Source organism: Cryptotermes secundus, unplaced genomic scaffold (genome assembly GCF_002891405.2).
Source record: "Cryptotermes secundus unplaced genomic scaffold, Csec_1.0 scaffold816, whole genome shotgun sequence".
NCBI classification, from domain to species: domain Eukaryota; kingdom Metazoa; phylum Arthropoda; class Insecta; order Blattodea; family Kalotermitidae; genus Cryptotermes; species Cryptotermes secundus.
This window is the reverse complement of record NW_019724601.1, coordinates 3764635-3779887: the sequence shown is the minus strand read 5'-3', so window position 1 is coordinate 3779887 and position 15253 is coordinate 3764635. Positions and strand designations below refer to the sequence as shown.

The 15253-nt window shown below is 43.2% G+C and overlaps 2 protein-coding genes across 3 annotated transcripts in view; one reads left to right on the top strand and one right to left on the bottom strand.

Annotated features, from left to right (window-relative positions):
• LOC111862476 overlaps positions 1–15253 on the top strand; it is a 97694-nt gene that overhangs the window by 1725 nt on the left and 80716 nt on the right. The gene's annotated exons all lie outside the window — the stretch shown is intronic.
• The window catches only part of LOC111862485 (fatty acid synthase), a 123711-nt gene that overhangs the window by 64199 nt on the left and 44259 nt on the right, over positions 1–15253 (bottom strand). The window lies entirely within an intron of this gene.

Genomic DNA, 15253 nt, shown 5'->3' with positions numbered 1-15253 from the left:
CTCAAAATACGTGGGGCTATCAAAAAGTTCCCGAAATTTGAATTTTGCGCGAGAATGGTTATGAGTACATCGAACTACCGCTAGATGTCTCCACACACACCCTTCTTGAATCAGTGTGGCAAGCGGCGTCGAGTTGAGTGGTTGGGTTTATTGTTGGTGAACGTATTTCCATTGTTGTGTTTCCGTGAGTTTGCGGTTTTGCGATGGCTGACCTGAGAGAGCAGCGTGTCTGTATAAAGTTTTGTTTTAAACTTGGGAAAACCGCTGCAGAAACGCACCAAATGTTGAAGCAAGCTTTTGGTGACAACAGTTTTGGCATCTTAACGTTACCATTTTAATATTTTTAATTATACCGATTTTAACAAAGAAACCACACAGCATACAACACGAAAAAAAATATCCGGAAACAGAAACATTGGCCAATATAAGAAAGAACAGCAGATAAGCTGAGTGTAAATGTAAAATTGTATTAATACCTGATGACGGTCGAAACCCTAAATACGAGTATATAGTGAAAATTATAGCGTATACTGTGTAGTAATAAAGTGTTTGTGTTGATCGAACCAAATACGTAATGAAACCTGTACCACACACAAAACAAGGATGCGGTACCCTCCCTACTTCTAATTTCCTAACAGGTTAGCTGCCCAAGGCTAACTATCATTTTGCAATGGATGCCGCAATGCAGTGTGAATATCTTGAGTTAATACACTATACCACCTTATTTACAACATTTGAGACCATTCCTTCTCGGAAATTCTTTAACAAACCAAATACAGGTTTAGAATATCTCCCCATACCGTACGTTTGCCCTCCCTTCGTATTGGAAGCTACAACCGCATGGTAACAGCGACGGCCATATTGCGCGGTTCTTTAGACCAGTATTCCCCTGTTGTGCACCTCAGAAGCATACGCCTCCTGTCCAAGTTTATTGAAAACCTTCATATTCTCATCACAGAACCATAAACGGTAACGGTAAAGCTATCCCTGTAAGAGGCAGTAGAAGCTCACAGATGGCGGTAAGGTTGTCACCCTTACGCGAGTCGGCCTCAGGGCTGGCAGGATTCACTCACTCATGGAGCTGAGCCCTTCTTGAGAAGCTGCCAATTGTGCAGCTACTCAAGAAGTTCCAAGCATTTTATGGAACACGAAGGTTCATTATAGTTTTCACAACAGCCCTACAGCGGTCCTTATCCTGAGCCAGATCAATCCAATCCATACCTTCCCATCCTATCTCTCTGATATCCATTTTAATATTGTCCACCCACCTATGCCTTAGTCTTCCCACTGGTCTCCATTTTTCCGGCTTTGCCACCAATATCCTACATGCATTCCTCTTTCCCCATTCGTGCTACAAGCCCTGTCCCTCTCATCCTCCTTGACTTGATCATTGTAATTGCACTTGGAAAAGCGTACAAGCTATGAAGCTCCTCATTATGCAGTTTTCTCCAACCTCCTGTCACTTCGTCTCTCTTCGGAAGGTTTACGTCAATTTAAAAATCATCAGGACTCGAACCCGCGACCTTCTGGCTTTCAGCATTGTGCCCCACAAAAAAGAATACAGCCCATCTCCTGTACGAACCAGGTTACATCATACTGTGTACAGACAACCTAGGTGAGAAAAGACTTTTGTAAGTGTGTTTGAATCTCCCACCGGGCAAGAATGCGTAAATATGTTTGAAATAGATCCGGTTGCTTTCCACTGATGACGTAATAGCATACGTCACTGACTGATGACGCAACCTCGTTCTCAAACCGGATGGAGTATACAAAACATCATGCAAATATAAATATTTAAGGAACGTAATACTCGCAGATGACAGACATTTGAAGAATGAAAACAACCGTTTAAACAATTCAGAGGCACTCTGGCAAGAGAAGTATGAAACATATATCTCGTTAACGTCTACAACCTTTATTTGAATTATTTTCGATGCCATTAAATACAATGGAAAGAGAAATGTGTGGGCATTATAACATTTTTAAACTCTCAACGTCCAATCCGTTGCAATGCTATAACGCAACAATCCAAGTTCTTTTAATTCCTTGTTTAACCCTTTAAAGACTGAATTTCTTCTACATAATATATAAATAAATCACTTCTTACCTCACAGGAAGGGCCCAGACAACGAACCTTCATTCAACAAGACGTTCCCAGGCAACGAACATTCATATAACAAGACGTTCCCAGGCAACGAACCTTCATATAACAAGACGTTGACTGGCAACAAAAATTCATTCAACAATACGTTCCCAGGCAACGAACCTTCATATAACAAGACGTTGACTGGCAACAAAAATTCATTCAACAATTAGTTCCCAGGGAACTAACCTTCATATGAAAAGACGTGCTGACTTGTCCATAAGTGGAATGTAAAGCAGTAGGACGGAGGTCCTCATACATACCCCCTACCCCCCCCGCCAAACCCCCTACGTTGGTGTCTCTACCTTATCGTGGTGAGGGGGTTTGAGTATGCCAAGGACCCTGAGAGCTATACCAGCGGTAGCGTAGCTACTGGCAGTGCCTCCCTTGCTGGACAGGTCAAAGGGTAGGCATCAGACGAAGAGAGGGACCAAAAACCAAAAACTGATGCCGGAAGCAGCGTCATCAGCAGCGACTTGAAGCACAGAGCAAATGATCCTCGAGATGGTTCAAGTTCGTATAGCAACAGGCGTGACCAGAGTGGTTTGAACGGCTGTTGTACTGTGATGTGGAAAGCAAATGGAAAAACTACCACATTATCACTTTTCCTGGATAGTCTCTTTCCAAAAACAGAGATACCATGTATGCAAGATTAAACTGGAGGGGCGGATAGAAGTGACCAGAAGACGAGGAAGATGCTGGATGACCTTGGGGACAGAAGAGGATATTTTTGTTTGAAAGAGAAAGTTGAGATCGCATTAAGTGGAGGAACTGTTTTGGAAGAGACCTGTCGTCTGAGAGATTACTGATGAATGAATGAATACGTTCCCAGGCAACGAACCTTCATATAACAAGACGTTCCCAGGCAATGAACCTTCATATAAAAAGACGTTCCCAGTCAACGAACCTTCATTCAACAAGACGTTCCAAGGCAACGAACCTTCAATGAAGGATATCCAGTTTCCGGGGTAACGTCGTTTCCCATCAAGACCTTGTACGCAGTTCTCTCCCGTGCGTGCTATATGCCCCGCGCTCCTCATCCTCCTAGACTTGGTCATTCAGGAGGAGTACACGTTACAATGCTTATGATTATGCTGGTCTCTCCAACCTCCTGTTACTCGTATTTCATACATTACGTTAAATACGTGGTAGAGAATGGCTGAGGAGGATGTATGGACCCGTAACTGAGCAAGCGTGGAGAATGAGACGTAACAAAGAACCCGCTGATGTGGTAGCGGATATTAAATGAAGACGTTTGGAGTGGTGGGGGAATATGTTTCGAAAAGTATCAGCGTAGTAGCAAGTTGTATAAGTGTGCAATACATCCGGCAATCCGGTCATCAATACAAACCCCGCCTATAAGTTACGCAAACCTCCAAATCCGTGACAATATTTATAACATCCCCATTTTTCGCATGGCACATTTCTGCTCTTCATTTGTTTCACCTGCTTCGTTCCTTAGGGTCGCAGGCTTATGATACCACTGCACTGCATACATGTATGTGTGTGTGTGTGTGTGTGTGTGTGCTACAAGTTCCGGACCAGTTGACCGATTCGTCACAAACTGTAATGTTGACGTCATGCTATGAGAGGCCACTTGAACGTTGTTGTACTTTAAGCTCCTATAACATGACAGAAGTGCCCCTTTTGTTATTCGGAACATGTGTAACTTTTGTTAAGGTAATTTTTGTGGAAACTAAAGAGTGAAATGAGGGCCGCAGAAGTCTGTACTAGTTCTCGGGTTTATGGTTGTAACTGCCGAATTAATGGAGCGAGGTATGTGAAATAATAAACAAAAAATAAACTCCGCGGCCTGTAGTCCGCAAGCGAACTATACCGACGGAGCGACCGCCGCTTATCGGCAAAGTTAGTGCCAAGTTTTGGGGATAGAGGGTGTCACGTGGACAGCGCAACGGATCCCCACGCCTTTAATCTGGGTTTTCTAGACAGGAGAAGCTATTTCCTTGAAATAGCTCCTCAGTTATCCTCATGAAGTTGAGTGGACCCCGTTCCAGACCCACTGCTTCTCAGAAAATCTGGTAGCGCCGAGAATCGAACCAATTACCTCTGGATCTATAGGCAGGAACTCTGACCACTACACCACAGAGGCGGTCCATGTAAAATAATAATAATTCAGTTCTTTATTTACCTATTTATGTGCTTATTGGATGGCCAAAAAGGCCAATTATAAAGCTAGTACGAACAAGAGGAAGAAACAAAACATATACACAGACACAAACAAAAGACAAAACAAGGTAATCTGTAACATTTAGACAATAATTCAATTAGTGCAATCGCGCCAACTGTTATGCCGTGAGAATATATAGGGTGACCATAAATCTTCACCCCTTTACAAACACTCCTAAAACACGAAGCAGGTCTACGAGAGACACTGAAAAGCGATTTGCGTTGTTTAAAAGAACGACTAAAAAAAGGTCTGATGCATCTCAGTGAAAATACCGTACTTAGCAAGCGGAACGCAGAAACGGTACTTGATTCCGCCATGTGTTTTTCAGCATCCGACGAGTCACAGAAGCAGCTGCATTGATGATCCGTACATGAAGTTCATCTACACTACAACATTCGCACTGAATCTCAATATAACCCCAGAAGCAAACAACCCACCAGTGGGGTACATCGCAGAGAGAAAGGGCGGGAAGAGTTGCTCGTTTCACCCAATCAATCCGTATGGAAAAGTGTCATAAAAAAGATAAAGCCATTTCTGTGGGAGCCCATAGGACTCTGATACGTCGAGGTTCCCACGTTTTCTAAACAATCGGCTCACAGATGGCAGTGAGATGTCAGCCTCACGCGCCGGCCGTCCTTTACCTCCAGTGGGATTTCTGGTACTCATTTCTGTTAGACGCTGAGTCGACCCCAGGGCCATAATGCGGCTGGAAGGATTAGGTCAATTGAAAAATACAACAACCTTGTGGGGAATCGAACCCGCGTCTACTGAAGGCCTGCGTGTCCTATTCTGATAACTGGACCCTGCTTATCCTTTTAAACTGTACCTTCTCTGTTCCAGGCAGTGACATCTTTGCACTTGAACCGCTGGTACTGTCTCCCATTACAACTTAACACACGTTCAATTGCTGTTACGGCTGGAACACACACAGCGACATTGGTCGTACGACGTCCGTACGGTTCATGTCGCATCAAGTAGTAGAATATAAAGTGTTGTCTTAGCTTTCATACGTAACGACATCTACCGTACGACAGTCGGAGAGCAAAGAAATGTATTTGGTCGCTCTAGTGTGAAAACGACAGTACGACCAATGTCGCTGTGTGTTCCAGCCCTTACTGAGCATTAGCCATGGTGATGTTTTTTTTTCTTTACTTAAAATGACGTCCCGGAAATGGATTGTGTCTCCGTCAGCAGCTAAAGGCCTGATGAGTTAGGCCCAATCTTACGAGATGGACTCCGATCCAACTGAGTAGGTTTCTAACCATTTCAGCTGGGATTATTTATTTGCTTTATCTATTATTATTATTGGAGGGGTGGGTTTCCCCATGCACCGCGAGTAATAGTCTATTGTACGTCCCCCTTTGCTATTCTACCAGTCCCGATGCTTCCCCATCTACCGGAGGCACTGGAAACTACTTGGGCGGGAAACTTTTTGCCTAATTTTGCTCAGAGGTCTCCTAGAGACATGAGGATCTCTTACGTGCCGTAAATCTACGACACGGGACCCACGGCTTAAAGTCCCTCCCGGAGGACTTGTTCCCTGAATTTTTCCGCCCTTAAACATTCCAGGACCTCCGCCGGGTTTGAACCCGCGTACCTTGAGTCATCAGGTGGGAACGTTACCCCTAGACTACGGAGGCCACTTTGCTTTACCTAAATAAGACGTTAGCAACAAACTGTTTATTGGTCTGGAAGTCTGTAGTGCAATACTAAGCTTGATGATATGTACCCGAAACCACTCAGCCTCCTTTCCAACAGATCAAGATCTGTCATGCTGTCACAATGTTATTTTCCGTATTTTTCAGATCTGTCAAGATATCAGACCGTACACTGAATACGGCTAGTGTTCATCAAGTCACACAAGTTCGAACTGCCTCCTACATTCACCATACCGGCCGATCAATGTGGCCGCGCGGTCTAAGGCACGAAATGTCTTTGGCCTATTGAACACTGGAGTCGTGGGTTCGCATCCCCCTCGAAGCACGATGTACGCATGGGTTCCTTGTGTTTGCGCTGTCTTGTGTGGGTAGCGGCCTTCCGACGGGCTAGATTCCCCTGTCGAAAGAGTCCTCCCGAGTGTCTGTTAAAGACTTATAGCTTCACAATTAATTAATTCTGAAGGAGAACAGGCCAGCGGGCCTAATCCATCAAAAGAACAGGAAGGTAATACTGATACATGTACACCCATTGCTGGGCAACGGTTTGGTAACACCCATTACTGGGCAACGGTTTGGTACACAAGGTCCCGCGAAGACAGATTCTTGCTAAACAGTCAGTTGCTAGGTCACGCAACAATAGGACGAATATTTATAGCTCGTTGCTAGGCAACAATCAGCACGCCAATAGACTGGCGAGATAGCTATCACGCGACTTTTTTTTCAGTGTGGTCCGCGCCATGCCCAGTGCTAAACAACAGAAGTGTAAACACTTCTAAAATTACAGGTGTTTTCTATGGTGACCGTGCCGAAGGTTTATAGGGTACAGTGAAGATCGTTTGCAGTCAGTCATAACTGAGAAGTCCTGAGTCAAGGACAGGAAACCGTCACGGACAGCGAGTACAGGAGGGTTCAGCAGTTCAGAGCACAAGGACGAGAATGGAGCGTATCCTTAGTGAATTGTGAATATTAATTGAGTACAGAATAGGACAGAGGAGTACAGAGTGATTGAAGACGAAATAACAAGACGACTTCATAGTGAACTGATGTGCTAATTTCTGTGTTGAGATCCGGTGCCAGGATTCGAATAGTGAAGACTGAGAATCCTAGTGCCATTGATTGGGAGGCAGGGTTCCACGGAATCCTTACAAAGGTACTGGTGCATCACCCACTCATGGAGCGGAGCCCTTCTTGGGAAGCCAGCAACAAGCTCCTAGCATTTTATGGAACCCGAAGGTTCATTACCGTGATTACAAGGGCCATACACTGGTCCCTATCCTGAGCCAGATCAATCCAGTCCATACTACCCCATCCTGTCTCTCTAATATCCATTTTAATATTATCCTCATTACCGTGATTACAAGAACCATACACTGGTCCCTATCCTGAGCCAGATCAATCCAGTCCATACTACCCCATCCTGTCTCTATAATATCCATTTTAATATTATCCTCCCACATACATCTTGGTCTTTCTAGTGGTCTCTTTCCTTCCGGCTTTCCCACCGATATCCTACATGCATTCCTCTTCTCCCCCATTGGTACTATGTGCCCTGCCCATGTCACTCTCCTTCACTTGATCATTCTAATTATATTTGTGCGAAGTGTACAAGTTATGAAGCTCCTCATTATGAAGCCGGTACTGGTGCCAAGGAACTTGTGTCTGCATCAACACATGGAATTTTGTGACATCAAAAATGTCAGATTACTCATATAGTTAGTACTTGGTACGTTAAGTGAATCTGCTAATCTACGTGCTAGTCCCAATAGCAAATTTACCTGTTTGTAAAGAGAGAACAGTTTGAGCTTTATTCTTTGCAAAACAGACACGACCTTGTGGTCGAATTATATACGTCCGTATTCGAAGTTGGATAGTACGTAAAAAGAAATGCAAAGCTTATATTTACTCATAATCACCCGAGTACATTTAAGTCTGCTGAAGGCAAATATCATCAGGCAGTCCAACAATTTACACTGCGCTTTCCCCAGCGAGAATATGGCAATAACAAGAACGTTGGAAGAATACGTTTTATGACTTCTTATGAAACTGCTTTAGAATTCTTCGGTCTATGTGATAAGCCTAGAAGGGTCACAAATTGAATATTATGCAACACATATGTTCCTTATTGTGTATAATTTCTATCAGTCGAAATTGCGATTACGGTGACGCGATGTTTATTTATATGAATATATTTTCACGTGTGTGGTTTTTTCCGTTTCCTCTATTGCTCCGTGTTGATTCTTTGACGTGGTAACGTGTTAAATTGCGATTGTATAGAAATGTACCAATAATTACAAATTGTTACAGATTTCGTTACTTACGTTATAAATTATGTTATTAACGGTTCCATTCAATCTGTCCCTTTGTAAATTAACGTTTCCAACGTTAAAATAAGCACCCAGCACACTAATATCTTTTTTTCACATTGCGACTGACGGTCCATCAGTCGATCTTGGTGGGGCTAATTACCCACTAATATCAAAGTCACACTGCGACTGACCGTCAGTCAGTCAGTCAGTCAGTTAGTCAGTCAGTCTTGGTGTCGAGCCAAGTCTGGGGCTCATGACCAAATATTTATTACTGTTTGACAGTTACGGTCTTGTTTTTGGGGGCGCCCTCTCTGACGAGAGGACCGATCTGTCTTTTGTGTATGTTCGGGTCCGAGTCCCTTGGGACTAGCGACCATACTTCACTGTCTCATATTTGAGACTTCCCTTTTCGTTACCTCTTACGACTCGCAGGATCACGGTGGAGGTCGCGGTCAAAGTCAAAGTCACATTGCGAGTGACGGTCAGTCAGTCTGTCTGTCTGTCTTGGTGTCGAGCCCCGACTAGGGCTCATGACCAGATTTTTTTTCTTTATACGAAAGTTACTGTCCTGTTCATTTGGGGCGCCCTCTCTGACGAGAGGTCGGGTCTGTCATTTGTCAATAATTATTGACAAATGACAGACCCGACTAACACAGACTATTATAATAGTCTGTGTTAGCAAGTCCATTGTCAGTATTTACATATATTTACAATTTAATCTTAATTCCTATTTCTATGTAACGGTGGAGGTATTCGACTTAACTCGTTATATAGCCTCGGCACGGATCTCACAGAGAACACCACCCCAACAGCTTTTCCATTGTCGCGTTCGTGTCTGTTGCGGCCATTACCTAGCGACGGCGGTTATACGGCTACTTCGCGGTCGTTGCCTAGCAATGGGTCTACATGCCATAATATAGTTTCTATATTCATATAAAGTAACATCTCATTGGTGAAACACGACATTGGGAAGCAAAGTACTGCGGTGCCAAGCCAGACGTGTAATTTACACTGACAACCAGACTTTCTGAAGTGGAGAAGAAATAAGGCTGTACAGTTCCTCAAAGTAAAGCAGTTCAAAATTACAGTGCTCAGATTCGAAGGCAGGACGCTTCTGTTCTCTTCAAAGCGTCCAATCCTGTCGCCATTATTCTAGGTTGTCTCAATACTTACCAGAGTATAAGTACACATGAACTATGTCAGCGTTATTCTTCATGGTTATTTGTGTTTTTCATTTATATAAACTATGTTTCATAGGGAGGATTTTTACTTTGTTGACCGGTCCCACGGCTCTGCGCTTCACGGCGACCATGGCGCCACTAGCCGCGAGCAGCAGATGAATTTTGCCGATTAATCAGCATGTCTGACGACCGATAACGTTCGGATGAAGCAGTTACTTTCCGAGATCACAGAAGGCGTTGAATGTGCTGTCCTTCTACATGCAGATATCGTTCGAAATTAACTGTTTCGTTGAAAAACACGTGTACAACAGTCCTTCAACTTACAGCACACCTGACACTAACTTTCACTGGATGGAGAGTAACTTCGTGGGTTAGATGTGGATTCTGTGAACTCCAGTAGCGATTATTTTGCATATTTATGTAACTCGGCAGGTGGAGTCACGCTTCATCAGAAAAGAATATCAGTCGCGGATCGGTCTCACCTTCGGAGACAGTCTGTAGAAAACTGCAAAAATAAACCCTGCTAGCTGGATCGCACGACTGCAAGGCGTGAGTGAATTACTGTTGTTTTATATCATGCATGTCCAACTTCAAACAGGTTGTGATCGACTTTTTTAGTGTCAAAACTGCCAGTGATCTACCCCCCCCCCCTCCTATCGTCGTACCTTGCTTTAAGAAAAACTAGTAGTAAAAATAAAGAGTTCACGTGATAAGGATAGAGTAGGGACTTCCCCGCCGTTCACTTAACACAAGTGTGAAGCAATTTTCACGTAAGTTACATAAGAACAGAAAAAGAGGTATGACTAATAGGTATTTTTCCTTCAAAATCTGAATATTACATTGTCACGTGTTGGGTATATGTCACGCGAAAAATAATTTCACGCCGTCTTTGATATAGCGAATTTATTCCATTCGCTCTTATATTTACACAATTCAGTTTCACAGTTACTGCAGTATCACACTTACTTCTCCTGCTGGAGTCACTTCCCTTCACTCGATACAACTCAATGACAATGAACTTCACCTCATACTGGATACTAGTAGCTGGATCAATAGTCATAGTCATAGTCATAGTCAAAGTCAAAGTCAAAGTCACATTGCGACTGACGGTCAGTCAGTCAGTAAGTCTTGGTGTCGAGATATTAATTATTACCGTTTGACAGTTACGGTCTTGTTTCTGTGGGGGGGGGGCTTCTCTGATGATAGGACGGGTCTGTCTTTTGTATATGCTGCTGGTCCTTGCCAGCGCAGTCTTACTCGGGTCCGAGTCCCTTGGGACTCGTGACCATATTTTACTGTCTCAGAATTGAGACTTCCCTTTTCGTCGCCTCCTACGACTCGCAGGGTCACGGTGGAGGTATTCGACCCCGCCTCCACACGGGGTACTGGCTCAATACTCACTACTCAATCCTCATGTAGCTTCCGCACTGACAACACAGAAAACAGTTACGTGAAAGCTACCACTGTTGCGTAACGTCGTGTTTACAGGCGTTGCTGGGGAACGCTGCCGAGAGTTGTTTAATGCTGCGTAGCAACCAGCGCGCTTCGGCTCAGCTCGGCTCACTTCGGCTCTACTCGACACGGTACGGAGAAACATCGCTTTCCTTACTGTTGTGTAACCTCGTTACCACTGTTGCGTAACTTGGGAACCGACCGTTTATCAAAGGTCTGTCTTCGTGGTAACTCGTTCCACTTCCCGCTGCCCAGCAACGGTTAGACATGTCACAGTATTACACGTGAATTTACATGCTTTTCACATATAATTTCCTTACAGGCCTATGAGATCGACCAAAAATCGTCCCGCGATCGACGCGTTGGACATGCCTGTTTTATACGGTCTAAGGTTCAGCAATTGTGTTACCGTTCTTGCACCAGACTTTGACACTCCACTCTCTTGCACTAGACTTTAAAAGTGATTTTCTAGGTGTATGTTCAAGTGTGGCCCCCGTGTCATGTAACTTCTCCTCAGTAAGCACTCGGCGCTTATGTTTTTGTTTCTTGTCTATTAAGAGTCAGGTTGTTCTAATTCAGCAAATTGTGAATTGTCTATCTGCTGGGAACTCTTTCATCACGAAATTTATGTCGATTTTTTCGCCGACACTTTCTAGCAGATTCATATTTCACATAGATATCATACAGATATACACACTGCTCCAAAGTATATGGCACCATGACGCATCACACTGCTCACTAACCGCAGCTGAGAACAAACAGCTAATGGAGCTGGTAACTGCTGTCTATTACTGACAAATCATGAACAGTCTCCCGCGTATCAACCGCACTCCTCGCCGTGAAACATAATGCCGTCAAGCTGTCCAGAAGTTAATTACTTCCCTTCATTCCAAAAGTTATCGGCCATCAGGTATGTTGATTCATCGGTAAAATTCGTATGAGCCCCGCGGCAAGGAGTGCACTGGTCGCCGAGAAAAGCAGAGCCGCGAACCGGTTAACAAAGTTGGGGGGGGGGGAACTCTCTGCATTATAAAGTATAGCTCACGTAACCAACTGATCAGCAACATGCAAGGAACAGGTATAGGAGGAAATGATTATGATATTCATAAGAGTGTTTTCAAATAGCACAGTACATGTGAATGTGGTAATTTAGTGTTTCTCATACATAAATAATACTGTCACGTGTTGCCTATGTAACGCGACAATTAAATTCACGCGGGTTTCGGATTTGGCTAAGACGTTTATTGGACAATCTCTTTTACACTCTCAAGTACAATTATTCACAAATTCACTTGCACCGCCGATCTTGGTGAAGTGTATTCTGTCCTTTGTCGGGTGCGAGCTGGCTCCTGCTCTAGTCGGAGCTACACTAAAAACTGACTGGTCTCGCCAAAGCTGGACTCTTACATCGTGCACTCGGACCGCGTTCAAGCGTGCGGTTTCGCCCGCTGTTACGCAACGAACGCGGGAACACGTTTGCTGGCGTATTCTTTGCCATGGATATCCTTCCATTTCCGGGGAAATGTATTTGTTGTTTGCGCGATTTCTATGCAACGATCTGCTGGTATTGCGTTTCCACTGAAGTATACATTTTTATCGCAGCCGTTGCCTATAAATGGATGTCTTCTGTCCTTTTTGGAGGCACGCCACAATACATTACTGAATAATTTCGTAAAATACCTTCATACCGATTAAGTGCGTNACAAGTATATTGAAGAATACAGTCTTATTGCTAGTGGGGTGGGACTAAGTTCCTTGTACTGCGGCCACTTCTGGCCTATTGTACCAGCCCCAGATGATTGATGAGGGTGATTGTGGAGAAATTGGTGGAATGAAGATTTGCAGGAGAAACCGAAGTACTCGGAGAAAACCTGCCCCAGCGCCACTTTGTCCTCCACAAACCACACTTGACCAGACCCCGGGATCGAACCCGGGCAGCCTCGGTGGGAAGCCAGCGACTAACCGCTTGAACTATGCCGCGGCCCTTTAAGTACACTTGGTCGTCTACTTACGACCTTTGTGACTTACGACCGGCCGCACTTATGACCACAAAAAAAATGAAAAATAAAAGATGATTAAAATGTAAAAGTTTTTAAAAATAAATTATAAAGATGATAAAAAGATTAGAAAGGTTAAAAAATACTGTTAATAAATATATGGCCGACATACGACCAGATCGACTTACGACCTGTCAGTCAGAACGGAAGTCGGTCGTAAGTGGACGACCAAGTGTACTTATTCGGCCTGCAGTAGTCTCTCTGCTGTCAAGTGTAATTTTCATGAGAAAATTCATATATAGAATATCACCTTGAAATATGTATTTTATTTAATTTTTTCCTCTCGTCTGTATGGGATGTTATGATACGATCATACAGTGACTGCGCTAGTATGCCAATGTATAAGTTCTATAGATACATTTGCATTGAAAGGTCAACCCACCGGATATCGAATACAAATTCGCATGCCTGGAATACACCAGTTATAGTCACAGCGTGATATTCTTACGTCATATCGTGTGACTATACCGCTATCTGATTCATCTGTTATGACGTATGGATTCAAGTAGATATTCCACACCTCTCAGCTGTTTCCAAGGGAGATTAGTGAGTAACAGCGGCGTGTACAGAACAGTGTGAACATGGAATATATTTCTAAAGAAAAAAAACGTTTTGCAGTGATGAAATGAATATAAAATTACAGCGGCAAATGAAACATTACGTGTTGGTTAAACTACGAATTACAAATTAATAAAACAGAATGAGTCGTATCTTGTTTTAGTATGGAGTATGTATCTTGTGTGAACTAAAACAGTTTTTGTCAAAACAGCAATAGTAATAACAAAGTAAGATTTGAGGCTTTCACGGCGGTGACTATGAAGAAAGCAGTCTTCTGGGTTTTGGCACCGTGTATATGTGGTGTTAACCGACGTTTCGGAGGAACGTATCGCCTCCATCTTCAGGGTAGAAGGAAATATATAAGAAATCCGCAAGCGAAGAGACCTGAGAACCGGTAAAAGCAGACCCTGAAGATGGAGGCGATACGTTCCTCCGAAACGTCGGTTAACACCACATATACACGGTGCCAAATCCCAGAAGACTGCTTTCTTCATAGTCNCAAATACAAATCATGCAACAAAACCAACATATTTCATTATAAATTTAAAATACCAATGGTACTCACATTTAGCTCTCCGAACTTTCAACTTCTCTTCTGTTGCTGTTCACAATTACTAAATGTTTTAGATAGTCAATAGTGAGTCGCCTCCTATTGTCTCGTAAGATGTCTCTACAGCGGGCTAAAACTTCTTTCCACCTCACAGGAACTTAAGGGCGCATGTACAAAAGCCGCTATTTGCTCCACTGTTAGTGATTTTTTATTTGGCACTTCAGTACGTTTACCGACTAAAATTGTATACACACGACCATGATTGAAAATTTGAACATAAAATTAGAAAAGATATATGATAAACATTTTAAAAAGGAAATATGCAGTATAAATAGAGATCTTCTAAAATATGATGCTTATATAACGGGCAAAATATGCATTTATATGCACATAAAACCATGTCAAAAATTTAAGAAATGAAGTAATTCATACATATATCCAAACAAGCATACTTTCTGGTTGCAAGAAAGAAATATGCATTTGCATTAAAATCCGGTCCCTACTCATCACCGAAACGTTTTCCACCAAGATGGTTTCTTTAGCGGACAGTACACATGAAAATCACCACGGGCCAAGTCCGGGCTGTAAGGTGGATGTGCAGGAAGTTATCATTGTACTCGTACGTGTGTGTGTGTGTGTAATTCGGTGTCCGTCCGTCTGTCAGCCACCCTTCTGTGTCTCGGAAACTAACGACAGCAGATACCTGTAAAGGGTTCAATTACTGTGTTTCTGGATATTATCTACCGTCCTGTTTTTATTTAAAAAACACGTTTCGAAGACTGGAGTCTGTCTCCGTCTAGGGCCGGAGATAGGGACTACCTCTGTCGGTTGAGCGAACTGAGTAGGTTCCACCTGAAGACGGAGACAGAATCCAGTCTCCGAAATGTTGTTTTAAATAAAAAAAAAGGATGGACAGCGTCCAGGAAAAATTATAATTATATTAATAAACCATCGTCACACACTTTTAAATTGTATATTACATTTCGTTTTAGAAACAAAAACTGTTAATTTTTTCTGTCACATGCAAGGGTTCGAGTCCAATCCAATTACTGCCCCTATGTTTTTCCCCATAAACACAGGTCCCTATGAGTAGTAAGAAACACCAGGACACAGAATATCGGTAGGATGAGTGTCACGCCGTGGAATGGGGGGGGGGGTTA